At 46.6% G+C, this 19,314-nt stretch overlaps 1 protein-coding gene across 3 annotated transcripts in view; it reads left to right on the top strand.

Moving 5' to 3' along the window:
- Positions 1–3,706: 3,706 nt before the first annotated feature.
- The window catches only part of LOC119401395 (sushi, von Willebrand factor type A, EGF and pentraxin domain-containing protein 1), a 300,370-nt gene continuing 284,762 nt past the window's right edge, over positions 3,707–19,314 (top strand). For all 3 annotated transcript variants that reach the window (XM_037668182.2, XM_049417415.1, XM_037668175.2), the window contains exon 1: positions 3,707–3,869. The gene's annotated coding sequence lies outside the window, so the exon portion shown is untranslated. The remainder of the gene's footprint in view (positions 3,870–19,314) is intronic.

Below are 19,314 nucleotides of genomic sequence, written 5' to 3'. Positions count from 1 at the left end.
GCGTTTAACCAGCGCGGGTCTTGTTTCTAAAAGTTTTGCATTCTTACTTCCATGTCGCTAACTCTCGCATCACGCCTATTATTACTATACCTCGTTTGTCTATGCACATTTATTGCAGGCAGGCCTCCTTGATGTACCGGCCTCCTCCCCACCCTCATGCGGAGTCTTTCTTTCGCTCGACCGAACGAAATATCCGTTTCCTTTGCTTTTTTCCCCCCCTCCAGCCACGACGTTATGAGTGATCTCCGGTGCTGAATTTCTGCCAAGTGAAAGCATGCTCTACAGGGGCCTTCCACATTCCGCCTCGTCTTGTGTGTGCGTATATACATGCATGCACTTGGATAGGCTCATATCTTTCAGATTACTTGCGGACTCGCACGGACAGGCCCCATCGGACGTCAGTCACTCCTCCCTTAGTGTAGCGCTAATCTCTTGGCCACGCTTCATTTTTTGCCATACACAAACGAGTAAGACAAAACAAGAAAAGCCTTCTTAGAAAAAATTGCTCGGACAGCTTAAACGTTGGAAAACTGCTATCAGTCATTCTTTTCAAGGTTCCTTAACGCCGCTGTTGGAGATGAGGCCTTCCATGCTTCCCAGCTACTCCGCGCCGAAGGAACCCTCACTGCTGCGTCTGTTAATTTTGTTATTGGCGAATTTCTTACGCCCTTTGTGATCGCCTCCAGAATTTGGCAGTAGAGCTCGTGTAAGCGATGAGTGAGCCAAAACATTCTGGTCGTCATTTCGATGTTTCGTTAGCCGTCACAAACGTCATTGACTCGTTGCCTCAGTCGAATAAATGCTCTTCGCAACTCTCGTGTATGGCAAGAAACGCATGTGAAATATATAATCGCTCGCAGGTATAAATACAACAGTACGGAATGGAAGCTCAAACGTAATATCACTAATATATATTGTTACTCTAGTCTGCGAACTGCGAATATCACTGTTCTTCATTAGTCATTATGCAGTAGAACCTCACTGATACGTCCTTCACGGGACTGTAAAAAAAGAGCAACGCAAGAGCCAAGAAACGTAAGAGCCGAGAAACGGGGAAAAAAGAGAGAAATTATGGTAATGGCGAGAAGCACACAATTTTATTTCAAACCTTTCGCTTGAAGAAATCGTGCAGCGTCGCCTGGCGCATTCTCTCGAGCCCCATCAGTACAAGACATCTCTGGTTAGCACCCAAACACGTCATAGACGCCATGTTTAGGTGAAAAATACAGATCTCGGAGGTCGTGTTTCTAGTGGCAGGACTTAAAAATGAATCATAGATGTCGCCCTCACCGCTTCTGGTGATCAATTCGATCGTCAAGCCACCAAGTGGACCAAGCCAAGCCACATGAAAAGTCAACATGGCCGCCTGGGCCGTCTCAGAGGGCCGGTTCGCAACGTACAATGCGGGAATGGCTCTATATTTGCGACGTAACATCGGGGTTCCCAATGCATTGGGTCCTATTGGCAGCGAGATCCACCTATAGGTGGCAGCACCGCCCCTGCGTTTGTGTGGATCGTCGGCCGTGCGCTGTGTGTAAGTGTACGGAGCTGCTGTTTCTGTGTCGTCATTCTGCGCTCCGTAAGTGTCAAAAACGTTTCAATTTCCAAGCGGAAGTATTGGTCAGTTCCGCAATGCCACACATAATGCATAGCCAGAGATAGGCTTTCATTCCTCCCCCGGCGACGCGCAACAACACCGCAACAACACCGTCGGAACGGCAAGGCGCTTTGCGATGCTGCGTAGCCAACACTTCGATCACGGTGGGCTGAAGCGTTCGCTGACGAAAATTGTTGATGCTCAGTCAAATACGCTAACCCGTTTCTCACTATCACTCCGTATTATGTGCATTCATCCTTGTATGCGTAATTTCTGCGCGCTACGTGCGTGAACACTGTTGCAGTCCGCAAAAGATTGTGGCGGCTGGCCAGGGCTGACAGTCGTGATTTACTTGCGCTTTTGCGTACTTCCGCAAGTAAACGGATCGACATCCTCCGTGCGCCACCTTCGTAGTGAATGCAAGGTTTGTCCACGCTAGCTGCGAGTCCTTATAAGCGAGCGTCACTTAGCCTTACCTACTGTTGTTCGCGCGTTTTCCGTCGCGCATACTCAACTACGAGAAGCGTTCTCAGTGTTCCGAAATAGAAATATATATAAGCGCCGAAACTCGTCCAGTTTGTGCATGAAGTCGTGCAGAGTAAAAAAATATCGTTTCGCGAGCCAGAAACGGACGGACCATATAAGCGATGAACGAGTATCCGAAAGCGAGCTGCACACCTCATGCTGATATATTTGTTTTTTAATCTTTTAAACGGATCTTCCAGTAAAGATTGAGGGCCTGGTATAGTACCAAAGTTGAAATTACTGTAGCACGTATTTGATTAGCATAAGCTGCTTCGCAAGAGGCGATTCAACAAATTGCAGTGCGCGCCGCGACCAACCATATCCGAACATTGTTTTCTCGTAAGTTAACGTGACGTAAACTTTTTCTTTCATTTTTTTCTTGTTTGTCTTTTGTTAAGCCCGGAAGGCTGGAGGACAAGCGTATGTGGTTAAAAGTGACATGTGTATGTGGTGCGGTCGCATTAAACGAATGCTTTTCGCATCGCTAGTTAGAAAAAAAGAAAAGCGACTGGCTCTGCGAGCTTCCATTACAAAAAGGAAAGAATGAGTTTACTGAACGTCGACCAAATCGTCCCCGTTGCAACTTCCATCGCGAATTCTCCAGCAACAAACACAGGACACACTGCTGCTGGAGCGGCGGCGGGCCACTCGCAGCCACACTGCGGGGCTTCGTCCGTTCGCCGCTAGGTGCCGACTTTGTTCGATCTCGCGGCCAATAGGAGCTACGCCGGTGCCGACTGAAAACATGTAACAGCCAGGAAAACGCAGCGCCCGGGAACGTAACAGCGGGGTTCTACTTATAATGAGAACTATTATTAGCAGCCCAGATAATTATGAAACGAGCAGTCACAATTAGACATTTTTCTTCGCTGTCGGCGCCAGAATATAAGCTACTTCAGCGCTTCCTCGTTCAAGCGTGCGACTTCTTAAATGCTGCCAAGGTTGCTCAAGCCAGGCCTTTTCAAAGGCTGATAAATGACGCCGAAGGAAAAGCACCCGCACATAACTGTTGACTGTAGCGTAACTTCTCTTAAGTCTTAAGGCTGTGCAGCCAACTTTGTGACAGTCGAGGTTTAGGTCGGTTGGTGCTGACCATTTGAATTAGGCAATCACAACTTGTTATGTTTACTGCATTACATCCTCGTCACATTACCTCGTAACTTGAAGAACAGGCCGTGTGAAGTCCAATGAATTTGCACTGCGGCTATTCAAAGCCTTCGTGCGATCGAGAGTATAAAAAAAGATTGGACGTAACCAAACCGGTATACATGCACTGCATTGGATGCTAGCATCGCGCTGTACGGAGTTAATTGCACCACACTGTCTGCACAGGTGAATTGCTAGTCATTGGACAGCGTTTGCGTGCTGTAGAAAAACGGTAGCCATCGACACGGAAGTTGAAGCCTGGACAATCGCAATGCCAGCGGGTTTGTGCACGATGCTCTGATAGGCACGCTTCGTCGAGCGCAAGGTGAAGGAGCACGAAGTGTTGCACTGTTCTATTGGGACGGCGGTGCAGTACGAGTACTGCCGACACATGTGCATCAACGTGCTTTCTCTCCCTCTTTTTCATCCGTAGCCGAGGGCGACGAGGAGGACGTTCGCGAGGGCTGCCCGCAGAACCGGGAGGAAGCGGCCGCGCTGGGCCGCCGCTGCCTGCGCAAGTGCAAGACCGATGAGGACTGCATCAGCTCCAAGAAGAAGTGCCTCTGCGACGGACGCTGCGGCTGGAGTTGCGTCAGGCCAGGTCAGTCTGTCCTCGTCTGCATCTCTACACGCCGCAGCTGTGTCTTTCTATAGACACACTGTTCCGACGCTAGCCTCTAGTCGACATAAGGCCGCCGACCTTGTCTCGTCTAAAGGTTGTGTTGGACAATGGTAGTATTGTTCACCAGTAGTTCTATATAAAACGCACTATAGGGAGACGTAACGCAATAGCCGATGCCTGTGGGGGAGCACCGTGCAATAAATATAGTACGCGGACGTATTACTTTGAGATGCCAGCGATATAGGGTGATGGGTAATGATATACGTTGGCAAAGTGACTAGCTTGATATATATATGTGTGTGTGTGTGTGTGTGTGTGTGTGTGTGTGTGTGTGTGTGTGTGTGTGTGTGTGTGTGTGTGTGTGTGTGTGTGTGTGTGTGCGCGACTGAGGACACGCATTTGTACTCATGCAGCGTAAGGAAGCTTTTGCCGACGATTCATGCGTCATAATTACTATTTTCTGCTTCGCATCTGCTGTTCAACGTGTAGCACGTTGGTAGCTTGCAGCCATTATACTGCCAGCATAGCATCGCTTCATGGACTCCTGTCTTTCCTGTTGGCATGCTCTGCTTGTGTCCTTCTTTTTCGGTTTGTAGCTTGCGGAAGCAGGCCAATTTCCTCTTCTTTACCGTGTCAGCAGCTACCTCAGCACTCTCCTAGAGTAAGGGAATGCCCGTGACTGACGTTGCTCTTATTGCGTAAAAAGCGTCGTTAGGCGTCTTGCGCAGCCGGGCCTCCGGATCAATGCCAGTTGAGGACGCGTCTTTGCAACGCGGGGGGCCAATTCGCCACGGCCATAGAACATTGCTCGAGACCCGTCCTCGGCAGGTCAACTCGCGTTTTTCTACTGCGCGCTTTGCTGAAGCTTCCCCAGACCTGCTCAGGTTAACCGATCGGAACAGATCCGGACCCGTAACGATCCTTTATTGTGGCGCAACCAAAACTGGTATCACTACGGCCGGATCCAAGGCGGCTTCCAGGTCACTTGCTGTCATCGCGCGACAGGCAACAGAAGGCGAAATAAAAAGAAAGTGCTTTGAGCAAGTTGCCGCGCCGAACTGATTGCTGCGCCTCGAAGGCAGTGTATGAAGGAAGACTACCGTTGCTGCAACGGCCCACCCCGGTGGGTCTTGCCTCGCTTCTGTCCTCTCGGATGAGAGTCGGTGTTTCGTGAACCGCGCAGAAAGTTAAGCCCTCTCCGCTCGCTGATCCTTTGCGACGATGGAGAAAAAAAAAGAACTAAATGTAAATTACCGGAAGCGAACAGAGGAAAGGACGCATGAACTTATCCACACTGTCAATACATCCGCAATGGAATCCATTTTGTTATCAGCTAATTGCCCTTGTTTGTTTTATAAACGTGTTCCCTAGAAAAGAACAGAGAAAGAAACGTGAAATGGTCATGACGATGTTGGCTCGTCCTCCTAAGTACCAGTTCGTGCCGCCTGCGGTTTTTTTTTTTTTTTTTTTGCAGCTTTTGATTGCGGTGGAGTTCGCTCTCCCTAATGGCTCCTGATACTTTCCCGACGACTTCAAAGCGAAGGAATGACTTTGAGCGAGGCACTTTTTTTAACTTTCTTTTTTATCGCTGTTTCGAGTGCCTCGCTAGTCTGCGTAGATATCCTCTTCGCGTTAACAATGCATTAAGTCTCCGAGGAAACCACGGCTCCTCCCTTGTCCATCGCGCTGCATCTTTCTTAGGCGAACACTTACCCTCTTGCGCGTGATTACGCAGTGAAAGAAGACTCGCGGAATTTCATCGGAGTGCTCCGGAAACGAAGACAGAAGCCCAGTGATTGGGTCGTGCCTTTAATGTCACCGGCAGACATAAAGAGAACACCCGACTGGCGAAGTGCACAGGGCCTTTATGAACTTCTCAACCATGGACGTATATCGTTACTCGTCTTGCGTGTATTGCTTTAGCGTAATGCCTGACCTCAAAGTGACATCCAAATAATTCAATAAGAATTATTAAGGGGTAGAAAAAGATAGCGCCGTAGTGTTACATCTTTCTCTAACTGTTATTGATTATTTACATCTTTAATATGCGGACCGGTGCACTTATCACAAACCATACGTGTATATCTTGTCCGTTCTCTCGACCGTTCTCTTGCGCGCTTGTCGTGTGGCGTTCATTCGCCGCCCGACCGTGTGTATATAGTCAGCTTTATTTGCTATTCTTGCCGTTGGTTCCGGACACGATTCGAGTCGCTAAGCAAGTCACGTTTTCAATCACGCATTTCTCCCCCGCTCCCTTTGGGCGCAGACCAAAGGAGAGAGCGCTGTCGGTGGCAACTCCTCCAGCGCCGCTGCTCTGTCCAGGCTAGCCCGTCCGAGGACTCGTGTTTCCGAGATGGAAGCGCAAGGGACGCAATTGGCGCGCAGGAAACCGCAACTTGTGGCCAAGCGCTGCATGTCGCCCCTATAAAAGGCGACCGCCAGTAACTCATTCTTCACGCACGCGATGAGGTTTCGCAAAGAGAGCAACTGCACACGTGTCATTCCTTCTCGTGCCCTTCTCCATTCATCTTCCCTCCGTTCCGCTTCTTCTTCCCTTCGAGCTTTCTTATTTCGTGTCCGTGTGGACAGCCCCGCGGTATTCAGGGTGGGTCCTCTTCCGCATTCTCACGAAACGCTCGTGCTTGCGTCCGTGCCGGTCGGGCTCCTGCGTTATATTTTAGGGGCGAAGCTCCTTAAAGCGGCACCCGTTCGTCCCTCGTAGTGCGTAACCAGTCTTAACGCTAGTACCAGATCTTGACCTCCAAGGTGGTGCCGGTGGGAGATTTCTCCTGTGCGTTGTTGAACAATAAAAAATTCGCAGCGTGCGCGTTAACTAAAAGCCGAATTCTTCTGTCTCTCATTCCCCATTAGCAGCCATTGGCATGTTCCAGTAGGAAACGTTAGTAGAAGTAGAAGTGTAAGTGTTAGCTAAAAGCCGACTTCTTCTGTCTCTCATTCCCATTAGCAGCCATTGTTTACCTCCAAGGTAGTGCCTGGTGAGATTTCTCCTGTGCGTGATTAAACAATAAAAATTTTGTTGAAAACGCCGTTTATTGATGAAATAAACCAACGAAAGACGCCAGTTGTTTTCTAAAAGCAAAACGAAAAGACGCCAGATGTTTCTAAAGCAAAACGAAAAGACGCCAGCTGCTTAACGAAAGACGGCAGATGTTTTCTAAAGCAATGGTTTTCTAAACAATGAAAATTCACAGCGTACATGTAAAATTAAAGTGAACTGCAAGTCGTCATAACTCTCATCGAACCTTTAGTATAAACGCGCCCGATCTCACGTCGGTGATGATGTACTGGGCAGAATTCACGGAAGATTCACGGTTTACCGATGAACCTCCGCAGCTTCGCCCACTCATCATCATCCACTTCGTGGATATGCTGTGATTTTTTTCCACCCTACACCCCATCTGGCCGCCGGGAAATATTTAGTGCATTTCTTTTTTCGATATTTCAGGCCAGATTTTTGTCTTTATAATACCGAGCCTTTATTCGCTGTCAGGGCCCCATCACTGTTTTTGCAACTGTGTTTCCAAAGGAAGCGTCAATTCCTAAGGTAACATTGTGTTATGAAGTTCGTCGCGTTAGGTTACGTTCTCTGGCGCTATCTGCAGTAATGAAGCACATTTAAAGCATGTCTTGGAACTTGCTGAATTCATTTCGATTTACCCGCATGCACTATCACTGTGCGCGCTGGTTGGTGGCGTAAAGATTGACTTGGGCATTCAAAGTGCGCACGAAACTGTCCACCACGAAATCGTTAAATTCATCATATTTGCATATTTACTGGGACCGAAATTACCCTTTCCAATGCCTGCGTGACTAATGTGGTGACGTTAAATTTCGCTCCATGTAGCGTCATTTATAAAGCACAGTGCACAGGTCTGCTATCTAGGAGGCCCTGGTTTGGCCACGTGAGTAAGGCAATCGGCTTCTGAACGTGCAGTCGTAGGAACACGCCGATAGCACAGGTCTTCTGTAGCGAGGGTGACGTGGTTCAGCGGTGATGCCCTCTCCCCTCACGCAACGTCTGGTGCGTTACCAGGTGCTCCCTTTCTTCCTCTCTGCTACGTAGACGTGCGCGCGAGACGTGGCGTCGCAGCCAGTGGTACTTGAGATGCAATTTCTCTGTTGCAGACGCTGGCTTTTTCGCTGAGTGGGCCATTTCATGCCTTCTCTTCAAATAATAATAATTAAAAAAGACGTCAAAGTCAACCTTCAATATTAAACGAAGACCTGCATCTGAATATGAAAGGAGCATGTACTAAAGTAGCCCGTAATACCGTTCCGTCTGTACCACAACCACACATACTCTCCTAGGCACAGTTTCATCACCTTACCACGAAGCAGTGGTGCTAGCTTGATATCATCAATCTGAAGGCACTTTCCACATTTCCGCATTGAGCCTCTGTTCACTCTTCAAGAAAATGCCCCGCTGAATACCCCAGTGGAAGTGCCAACACAACGCGAACGAACGCACGAACTAGAGACGATATATTGCACGTTCTGCTGAACTCAACAACAAGCACTCTTAAAAGATATCATAATTGGCACCTCAAGTGGATGAATTACATACTGGAGAAAGACTTGCATGAAACATAACAAATCGACAGGGTTTAAAGGACCCCTGACACCAAAATTGAGACCTCGAGATCTTTGTGTTGTTTGACTTTCCTGTATACGGCGACACATGTGACCGATTATTAGTGACGAACGTTGCCTTTAAGATATTTTACTTTGGTTTTAAAGTAAGCGTGAGTGCTCACTTGAGTTGGCTGCACCTTGCGACATCCTGGTATGACGTAGATAGAGGCCCCGTGTGACGTTCCACGAGTAAAGCAAGTAGTGTGGACGTCACAGAAGGTTTGCGGGGCGCACGTGCACAATACGACGACTGGCACCCGGCGAGGCCTATTGTTCCTCACCCCTCTGGCTCTGTTGTCGGGCTGCTCTCGAGGTAGTTTTCGTGAGGCGACACGCGCTTAATAGGTTTAACCCATACCGAGGCACCCACATACTTTCAATCTCTACCGCGCGCGGGGCCCCGATTTGAAAACCGCGCTGTCAACGTCACCACAGCTTGAGTGCACGTGGTATTTGACGCTCCTCCTCATGGGGCGCCAGTTTTTTGTGGTTTTTAGGCGGCCGTTTTGAAGTGATGCTAAAATGGTCACAATTAACTACGCTAGAATTAGTTGTACGATACGCTAGAGCATTTACGATTTAATTTAGAGATTACCAGACACAAAGCTACAAATTACAGCAAAAAAGTCACCAACAAAAATTTCGCTGTCAGGGGTCCTTTAACAAGGAGCGTAAGCTCATGATACCACTGCACACTCACGTTTCCTTGGTTCTGTGCGCTAGGTACACAGATGCGGCTTTCCCATGTGATAGTGTGCGCATGGCTTGGATCAGTCCTCATTTGTCTCTACAAGAAAACGACGGATATACCTTGAATATCTACGACTACTCTACTTGAGCTCCAGAACACCCACGATACCACTGAGGCAGCCTCAATAATATCAAACGTCCCCCAACTACACACACACACTGATCCTTTTAGTGGCATTAAAGCGGTATTCACACGGAGGAAATATCCTCGGGGGATAAAGGCGGAGTGTAATAAAACGGAAACTTGGGCCAGTTGGTTGTACTTCATATTTACCGGCAGCGCAACCACACAAACGGACAGAGAAAAGAAGCGAAACGGAAACACAGCGCTGACAGCAGTGCTGGGCAGTATCGAAGATACATGTATCTTCGATACTATCTTAGATACTCTTTGGGTATCTTGTATCTGTATCGCGATACGTCTCGCAAAACAAGTATCTGTATCTGTATTTCCGATATATTGGGGAATGTATCGTGTATCTTAAGATACAAGATACTGCGATCGCACCACCACCGTGCAAAGCAATAGACGTTGCAGAGCTCCGCTTCTGAAGCTGATTCTGCTGCCACTAAGTCACCAGAATAAAACTAAAGGCAGTGACATTATTTTACCTTTCGGCAAGAGTTTTTCAGCGAGGATAGTCGATAAGCTCTGAGCGCCCCTACATGCGGTCCGAGATTGCGTACTGGCGGGCGTGCAATCTCGGAGGCCATGGTCCCTATATATTAGTTCAGCAGAGTTACGAGGTGGCGCTCGCGTCGTCTGGACAGACAGGGGCTTACTTTCGGGAACTCAGTGGTGTGGATGAGGGCAGAGGTGCAATCGGGAATGGATATAAATCAAAGGACTGTGGGACGCCTCGCGTTGGGTGCTAACGGGAAGACGACAAATGAGGCTGTAAATGGCGATATGGGATGGGCAGGTTTTGAGGCGTGGGAGGCTCAGAGCTAAATAAGGTTCGAAGAAAGGCTAAGGAATATGAAGGAGAGTATATGGGCAGAGAAGGTGTTCCGTTATTTGTATAGGAAAAGCGTGGACACACAGTGGAGAAAAAGAACTAGGAGGCTCAATAGTAAATATACGGCTGGTAGTGTAAGCAATATGTCAACAAAGAGCGTTAAGCGAAAAGGCAGAGAGGCGGAGATGATTTACTGGACGGCAGCTGTGGAGAAAAAACCGGCTTTGAGTAACTACCGAAAGGGCAAAAATGAAATAAGAAGGGAGGCATTTTACGAAAATTCAAGGGGAAGCGCTTTACTGTTTGAAGCGAGATCGGGTTGCCTTAGAACGGGTAGTTATAAAGCGAGATTCAGTAAAGAAGAAGAACAATGCACGTGCTGCGGGGAAGATAAGGAAACGGCGGAGCATGTTCTGATTGAATGTGGAGATATCCACCCAGGTGTACGTTTGGGCACGAGCCTACATGACGCCTTGGGTTTTAGAGACAATGGAAAGCTGAACACACCCGCGATTGAAATAAGTAAGAGACGGTTAGAGTATTGGTGGCGGAAAAGTAGAGAGAAAGGACAAAAATAAATATTGGAAAGAAATAAGGACATTCTGCCGTAAAGGGCAGAGAACGGGGCTGAAAATTTAAGTTTCTTTTTTCTGGAGTAAGATAGCTTTAATTGAAGTAAAGACACTAGTTCAACACTAAGAAAAAGAAGAATAAAGGTTCTTTTTTTTTTTTGTCGAGCCTGGTGGCACACTTGTCACCGCCCCGTTATAAAGGGGACGCTCATAGCATCCATCCATCCATCCATCCAGACAAGCGCGCGAACGTCTGCGCCCAGCCAAATTTTTGTTTAATCGTCTTTTTTTAGTTTTGTCAGTGACATGACACTTGGCATTTAGCCACTCTCCTGTGCCGCGTACTAAAATACGTGCGGCGTCTTTCGCGCACATGCTGATGCTGCTGTAATGTCATTATCGACGTTCCTCTTGTGTGTTGCTTCGTTATGAAGTCTGAAGAATGCAAGAATAGTGTGTTGCTTTGCCTCTCGTGGCTTTCACACATCGGCGATTTGAAGGATCTCGTGGATGTAAGTTTGCATTACATGCGATGAGATTGACTCATATGCAAATAAGATTTCAACAGATATAGTACCAACGGTACCGGTGCTGGATTTAACAGAACAAGTATTCACCTAACAGACGCTATCTTGGCGTACGTACGTTTTTCTTTTATTCAGAGAGTTTTTAAAATCATAATTTGATTGTCAGCAGAAATTCTTAGCTGTCCTTTTCCATCCCATACATTGCCTATGCATCTATAGTGTTTTTGTCTGCTTACTTTAATATGCCTTTCACGTGCTGGCAGTAAGGTAAGCGCTCTGCTTTATTCTTACTTTTAACTGTCTGCGTCATTTCTGCTGCTGTTCTTCAAGTCGAATATAAGTTTACCTACTTATATTCCACTTAAATATACTGTTATGTAAAGGTGATGTTGAGAACAAATATGTAATAATCCGGGCGAGCCTGGAGTATACAGTAACAATAATTCTGCTTACTGATAAGTAAAATAGCAAAATTGAGTTTGCATTATATTACCATTAATTATTAGGCGCCATCTTAAATATGTTCGCAAAGTTATTCGAGAAACACTGTTATATCAAATGCTCCGCTTTTTTCATGAGCATCCCAAAGAGTCGTTTTACGCTATCTTCCATAGGCACTGAATTTAATTGTCGTAGTTATTAAGGGTTACCCGCCGCGGTGGTCCAGTGCTTCTGGCGCTTGACTGCTGGTCCGAAGGTCGCGGTAGCCGGATTTCGATGGAAGGAAAATGGTAGAGATCCGTGTGCTTATATGTAGGTTTTAGAACCCCAGGTGGTCAAAATTTCCGAAGCCCTCCATATAGTGTCTTTCATATTCATATCGTGGTTTTTCGACGTAAAATGCAACAATTATTATTAGCTCTTGTGGGTGCCTCCTGTATCGTGTTTCTATACTTATTCGCTGTGTTTGATACGTAACCGCTTTTCTATTTTACTTAGATATATTTGCTTTCGTTGTTTAGGCTTCCCTGAATTCTTTGACTGTTGCTAATCACCAGGTAATGAGATCTATGAGTGGCAATAGTGTAAATAGCGGCGGTGTCCTGCGCGCTTTGCGCAACTGTACTGTACGCCTGAAACGTTTCTGGGCTGCACATGTTCTTGGTGACGTACACTTGTCCGGTGATCCGTTATTGCGAAAACCGTAATATGTTTACCGGCAAGGTAGAACTCGACAGCAGTATTTGCACTATTGTGTGAAGGCTTCTTACTGAAGTTCATATAGTTAGTTGACAACCCGCTTGCTGGTCAGCAAGCAGAGCAGCGACTAGCTCCCATCAATTACAAAAGCTACAAGCAAGAACCGCTATCAGTGAAATGTGTAAAGAGCTGTCATGTTAAGCAGCTAAAACAGCGCCAATAAGTTGTTTCAGAATGAAGCAGATATACGTTGAACAAGAAGTACAAAACGTTTGAGGTACTAACAGAGTTTTCATTCAAATGAAACACAATTGCTCGTATTTAATAAATTTTCAAGCGAACATTTATGTGCTTAGGCGTTTAATGCTGCATTACATAGATATATATTAACAAATTTGAGAATGTATCGAAGTATCTTAAGATACAATAGGAATGTATCGTATCGGATACAATCAGTGTTGCAGTATCTTGTATCTGTATCTCAAATACTTCTTGCCTGAGTATCTTGTATCGTATCGCGATACAATTTCAAAGTATCTTTGCCCAGCCCTGGCTGACAGCGCTGTGTTTCCGTTTCGCTTCTTTTCTCTGCCCGTGTGTGTGGTTGCGCTGCCGATAAACATGGAGGATAAAGGCGGAGCCTAGTGACGTCAGCTCGCGAGGAGAATTCGCCATAAGTGTCCCCCAGTCACACGGACGGGACGAACGGAGGGGGAGACCAGTGTTACCAGCTAGACTATATACTCTTCTGGTTTGTACCGCCCGTTTCACCAGCTGCTGACGACGAGCTGCAGATGACCCCAGCTGCAGACTGGACACCCACTGCAGCTCTCTGCAGTATTGCAACAATGTGACCAAACAAGAGCCCGAAATTCCGCCATATCCCCAACCAACGGGGGATCGTTTGTCCTGTCGGGGAAAAGGTCCCCGTATCCTCCGAGTAGTCGCGGGGTGTTCGTGCCCACTCACTAATGCGTGACGTCGCGGTCACGTTATCCACAATCCCCCCGTGTCCCTCGCCGATTTCTCCCTCGTGTGAATACCCCTTAAGGAGCTGAAGCGAGTAATTTAGGGCACATTACTTTGTCAGAAGATACGTAAGCTTTACATTAATTAACTTCGCAGTGTTCACCTTTACTTGGTGCAAGAACACAGCTCAGACTAATTCATTGCCATGGCAGGGACAACACGAAAAACAGTCATTGCCCGGCACATCTTTTGCCGGGCACATTTTCTACTTCCCTTGCCGCCAAGAGTTCCCACACACGTGCCCTTACCCCCCGTGTGCCCGCCTCGGATTTCGCAATCTCACAGGGGTAGAGGAGGCCCACCTTATTAGAATATGCTGTCACCTGCAAGTGGAAGGACTTTGTCAAGAACGATGTCACATGCCCTAAATGTATGAAGTTGATGGAATGCACTGATGTGCATTTGCCTGTTGTGGACTTGGCGAGGCAAGCAACACTTGCATGAGCCATTACTCAAACTATCTGACTTTCGCAGTGACCGGCACGATTACTCCACAAAGTGAAGATAACTGTAAAAAAAAGGTATTACTGGACTTTCTACACGCTACTGGGCTGTCATCATACTTATCGTTATTTTTTCTTTACTATGGCGGGACGCAGAACTTGTCTAAAAAAAATTGCATCCCTCCTCGACGTCTTGCTAAACTACCTAATTGCGCAGAAATTATTTTTCACCATGTGGCACACACCGCTTATATGCAAATGCATTGCAGTTCTCATTTGGCCGTTGTGTGTGTGTGTGTGTGTGTGTGTGTGTGTGTGTAATAATAATAATAATAATATCTGGGGTTTAACGTCCCAAAACCACGATATGATTATGAGAGACGCCGTAGTGGAGGGCTCCGGAAATTTCGACCACCTGGGGTTCTTTAACGTGCACCTAAATCTAAGTACACGGGCCTCAAACATTTTCGCCTCCATCGAAAATGCAGCCGCCGCGGCCGGGATTCGATCCCGCGACCTTCGGGTCAGCAGTCGAGCGCCACAACCACTAGACCACCGTGGCGGGGCTGTGTGTGTGTGTGTGTGTGTGTGTGTGTGTGTGTGGTGTGTGTGTGTGTGTGTGTGTGTGTGCGTGTGTGTGCGTGCGTGCGTGCGCGCGCCCGGCTCGGTGGCTATGGTGCGCGATTGCTGACCCGAAGGTCGCGGGATCGAATCCTGGCCACGGCGGCCGCATTTTCGATGGAGGCGACAATGCTAAAGGCCCGTGTGCTTAGATTTAGGTGCACGTTAAAGAACCCCGGGTGGTCTAAATTTCCGGAGCCCTCCACTACGGCGTCCCGTCCCTCATAATCATATCATGATTTTGGGACGTTAAACCCCCAAAATTATTATTATTATTATTATTATTATTATTATTATTATTATTATTATTATTATTATTATTATTATTATTATTATTATTATTAATATGTGCGTGTGCGTGCGCGCGCGTGTACAACATTATAATTGTCCTTTTTGGTTATCCATACGCCTCCACAGCCGCCGCGTTTAGCCGCAGGCTTTTTTAGAGAGCCCGCAGTTTCCGGTGCGGTGTTGGGCAACGTCATTATCCATCAGATACAAAGGCGGCTAGCTATTCGGGTCCTGCGCCGCACTCGTTTGACGAGTACATCCGCTGCCGACGTTCCATCCACTCGACCGGCTCGGCGACGTGAGCGGCGGAAGCCAGATACGGGGAAACAGCGTTGGCTCTGTGGACGAGGACAGGCAGGCAAGTGCCGTGAGCAGCAACAGCGTATCTTCGCCTGCGACCCGACACTGACGCGCGCATTCTTTCATCGCGGCTAGCCACGGCATCGGAACGCCTGCGTTCCCTTGCTCCTCTGCGGGACTTTCCGTCACGTATATACACAAGCTGCCTGCATAGCGCAGCAGCGCTCAGTTATACGTTTCTCTCCTCTCACGTCCTCATATGCACGTGTGAACCGCGCCTCTATAAAACCGTGCAGCTTTCAGAAAGCTGTGGCTGGCTTCGGCTAATCTAGAGCTGGGATGCGCACCGGTAACAGGCGGTCTGTTGCCAGACGACGAATTGGACCCTGTTGGGCTGACGTCAACTTCTAGAACACTGTACGGCTTTAGGGTTCTAGAGTATCGAAGGTCCCGGGACTTGATGGGCTGCAAGCCTCATTTACTTCTGGTCGCTCAGTGGTGCGGCTTCCTGTGGATCAACGAGAAAGAAAGAAAGAAAGAAAGAAAGAAAGAAAGAAAGAAAGAAAGAAAGAAAGAAAGAAAGAAAGAAAGAAAGAAAGAAAGAAAGAAAGAAAGAAAGAAAGAAAGAAAGAAAGAAAGAAAGAAAGAAAGAAAGAAAGAAAGAAAGAAAGAAAGAAAGAAATCCCGCGGTGATGAAAGCGAGGTGGCTGAGCAGACTGATCTCATGTACTGGTTTGTTGTGTGGTGATCACCGCCCAGCACTCCATTCTTGTCGCACGTGTAATGCGTAAGGGCACAGCCTCGCTGGAGGTGTAAGATGGGAGCGCGAGCACGCTGCCTAACGTGCTGATGCAGGAACAATAAACTATAGTGACGTGTGCGACAGTGGACATCGTTATCGATAACTTGCAGCCAAACAAGCGACAGTATGCGTCATGTCAAGTCATAGAGTGTGTTATTGCAATTGTGCACTTTGTTGGCCCGCGGGCGAGGAAAGAAGAAAAAAGTACAGCGACCCTAATGGAAGATTTAGGGTTCGAAGAGTCGCACTCGCACTGACTGTGTTGGTAAACTCGTGATTAACTGTGAGCCGTCTCCTTCTTTTTTTTTCTTCTCTTTGCCCACTACTCCGAAAGCTCTCTGCCCCTAATGTGGTTTTGCACTGCCCCCAGGATCGGAAGCATTGCAAGATTTCTCCACCTCACCTTGTACTGCACCGCCTCCGGGATTGGCACACCTTGTACCATGCAATAATTTCATGCGAAGACGTCATCACGTGACATCACAGTGACGCAAACGCAAACATTCGCACATTTTTGACGGACAATAAATGTTCCAATCGGTCTGCAAAGTTTAGCATCGTGACTAAAATACGCGTTCGCCAGTGAAGTCTGTATCACGCATCCTCTTGTAATGCTTCATTTAACCGTCATGGCTTACAAAAGCTTCGCGAACGCTAATTCCCACAGTTTGTGAGATATGCATATTTTTTTTTTCTTTCTCGTTACGATAGCTCTTAAATAGTCGAAAGCTGGTTTGTAGCTAACAACTATCCTTTCCGTTTTGCGTCGCCCCATTGCACCGCCGACATAACCGTGTCGTCTTCAGGCTACCTCACCTCATCACTCCTTTTCTTCAACTTCACCCTCGCCATATAGGGAAGGAAGAGAAGTGCCACCTCCATTCCTGGCCCTGCGACAACGTGCAGTTACATCATTCGCGCTTGCATGTTTCTCCATGGTTTTCTACATTGCGTGCATTTATATTGGAGGGCGCACTGTAGCGAAGTTGTTCTTCAGATGATGAAGTTTTCCGTCGTGAGAGCCTTTCCAATTCAGTCTCAGTGATTGCTGCTATGCAAGCACTATACTTCTGGTGATTTTCTATACCAGAAGTATAGTGCCTGGGTAAGCCCAGGCACTATACTTCTGGTGATTTCTCGGCAGATGACTGGCGGGTGTGTGTAACTTTTAGATGATACTGACTATTTGTGAAGATTAAATTGCGATCTACTGCATAATTGTTGTAACGCTAATGGAGACTGCAAACGGAGGCGCTTTTTTCACTGCACTTTTCTAATAGACTGATCTCATGTACTGCACTTTTCTAATAGCTTCATTTTCATTGTATTTCATTAGAAAATAAAGTTTATCGTAAACTGAAACCTGTTCTTCCTTGGTCATGCATCGTGCGCCATATTTGTACTGAAGTTTTCAAAAGAAATAAATATTCTTTTTTCCATGTCCGACTGCGAAGAGAAATAAACAAAAGGAACGTTGTATGTTTACGGAACCGAGCGCTATACCGAATTAATTACCGAACGCGGCCGAGAACCGCCTTTGAAGGTGATCAAGGCGCTCCAGTCGACGTTAGCGTTTACGCCGACGCGCAGCGTTTGTTCTTTCTTTGGTTTTATTTTCTGTGTTTTTTTTTTTTCACTTTTAAAAGATTCTTCTTCTCTGGAATTCGGGATGATATGGCGTAACTGACTTTGTGTCTTATTGATTCCCATAAGTTCTCACGCAGAACAAGCCACCACGGAATGGCTGCGACACAGAGACACAAACACAGATCTCAGGAAATGTTGAAAGGACGTCTCGATCAAAGCAAAGAGTGCACGTCGCTATAGCGTCTCGAATTTGTGTCGCTTATTTGACAGAGAACAAAATCCGGATCATTTAGCACTTTTTAGTCGAACACAGCGGTATTAGCGCTTTCCATAAGGTTTTAGTTGTGAGTGTATTCATATTTGTTAATCATATTTTGGCATTAGAAGCAAGGAATTATTCCATACATTAGGTAGAGAGAAGAGAGTTGTGATGAGGATATTCAGTGCATTTAATCGAGCTGAGCCTGGCTGACTAACCTACGATGGGTAAGGGTGAAAGAATATTGAGTTTATAGTATGCTGTACCATATGACGACGCAGCATTTTTTACGTTTGAGTGGACCCGCCGTGTCACTTGGGCGCATGTAACATAAAGGTTCAGCCACCTCAAGTGCTTTGTAACCGTTAACCCATTACTATAGTGCAGTTGTTAATGTGACGCGCCATATCATTGTAACCGATTCTTACAAAAAAAAAAAAAATGTTGCTCACTACACATCTAAAACCAGGATGCGCCTGCGAAATGTTGGTGAGAGCATGCTGTATTATTCTTTTTTTTTTCTCTCTCGGCGGCACTTAGCTTCCTTTAATACACGGCAAATGTCATTGAAATTACGTGCACTACGTAGCACGTTATTTGTTCAAGGTGTTTATGGTTGCCTTTATATTCTTTTGAGCAGACTGGGTGATGCACGTGCGTCCCTAAACTAGCACAGTTTTAGAATGTTCCGAAAATTAGGCACACATAATATTCATAAGCTCTTCCGTCCTCACCCCCCCCCCTTTCACTCTCCCTTTTACACACACACACACACGCACACACACACACACACACATACATATATATATATATATATATATATATATATATATATATATATATATATATATATATATATATATATATATGGTGTGTGGACAGAGTGGGTGGCATGCTTGCCCTGTAAAGCGTGCTACACCTTGCTTTAACTAACAATGTGGGGAAGCCAATTAAATATCCTTGTTGCCCGCAATTTATGCAATCTTCTGAAAAATTAGGAAGGAGGGAGTTCTTCGACACACAGATGTACAATGTTGCCACCTGTAACGGTGGATTCAGCGCACGAGCAAAGGAATAAGGAAAAGAGAAGAAAGAAGTCCGTGCGCTTCTGTACAGGCGGCTGCCTGGTTAAAATTTTGATGTATGTGTTTTCGCACATGTGTACGTCAATTGTAATCTCGTCGTTAGTTTGGCCACCCTATCTTCGTTTTCTTTGTTGAAGCTTTTACTGCACTGACGGAAGTTTTTTACCCTACTTTGTCACTGGCGCTTGGAGACGATGCTCCAGCCAAGGACGTTTCGTTTAATTGACAGACAAACGTGTACTTGCACATCCAACATAAAAGTTGTGCAAGTGACACGAGTATTATGTACTGCTTGGAACAAGAATGAACATAAAAATAAGTGAGGTGCGCTGCCAATACACCGCTTAGAGTGAATGCGCAGTTGTGCGATCGAAAGCATGATGGGAAAAAGTGAGCATACTCTGTG

The sequence above is a fragment of the Rhipicephalus sanguineus genome, chromosome 1, assembly GCF_013339695.2.
Source record: "Rhipicephalus sanguineus isolate Rsan-2018 chromosome 1, BIME_Rsan_1.4, whole genome shotgun sequence".
In the NCBI taxonomy this organism is placed as follows: Eukaryota; Metazoa; Arthropoda; class Arachnida; order Ixodida; family Ixodidae; genus Rhipicephalus; species Rhipicephalus sanguineus.
The sequence above is the reverse complement of the archived record's forward strand: the minus strand, read 5'-3'. Positions and strand labels throughout refer to the sequence as shown.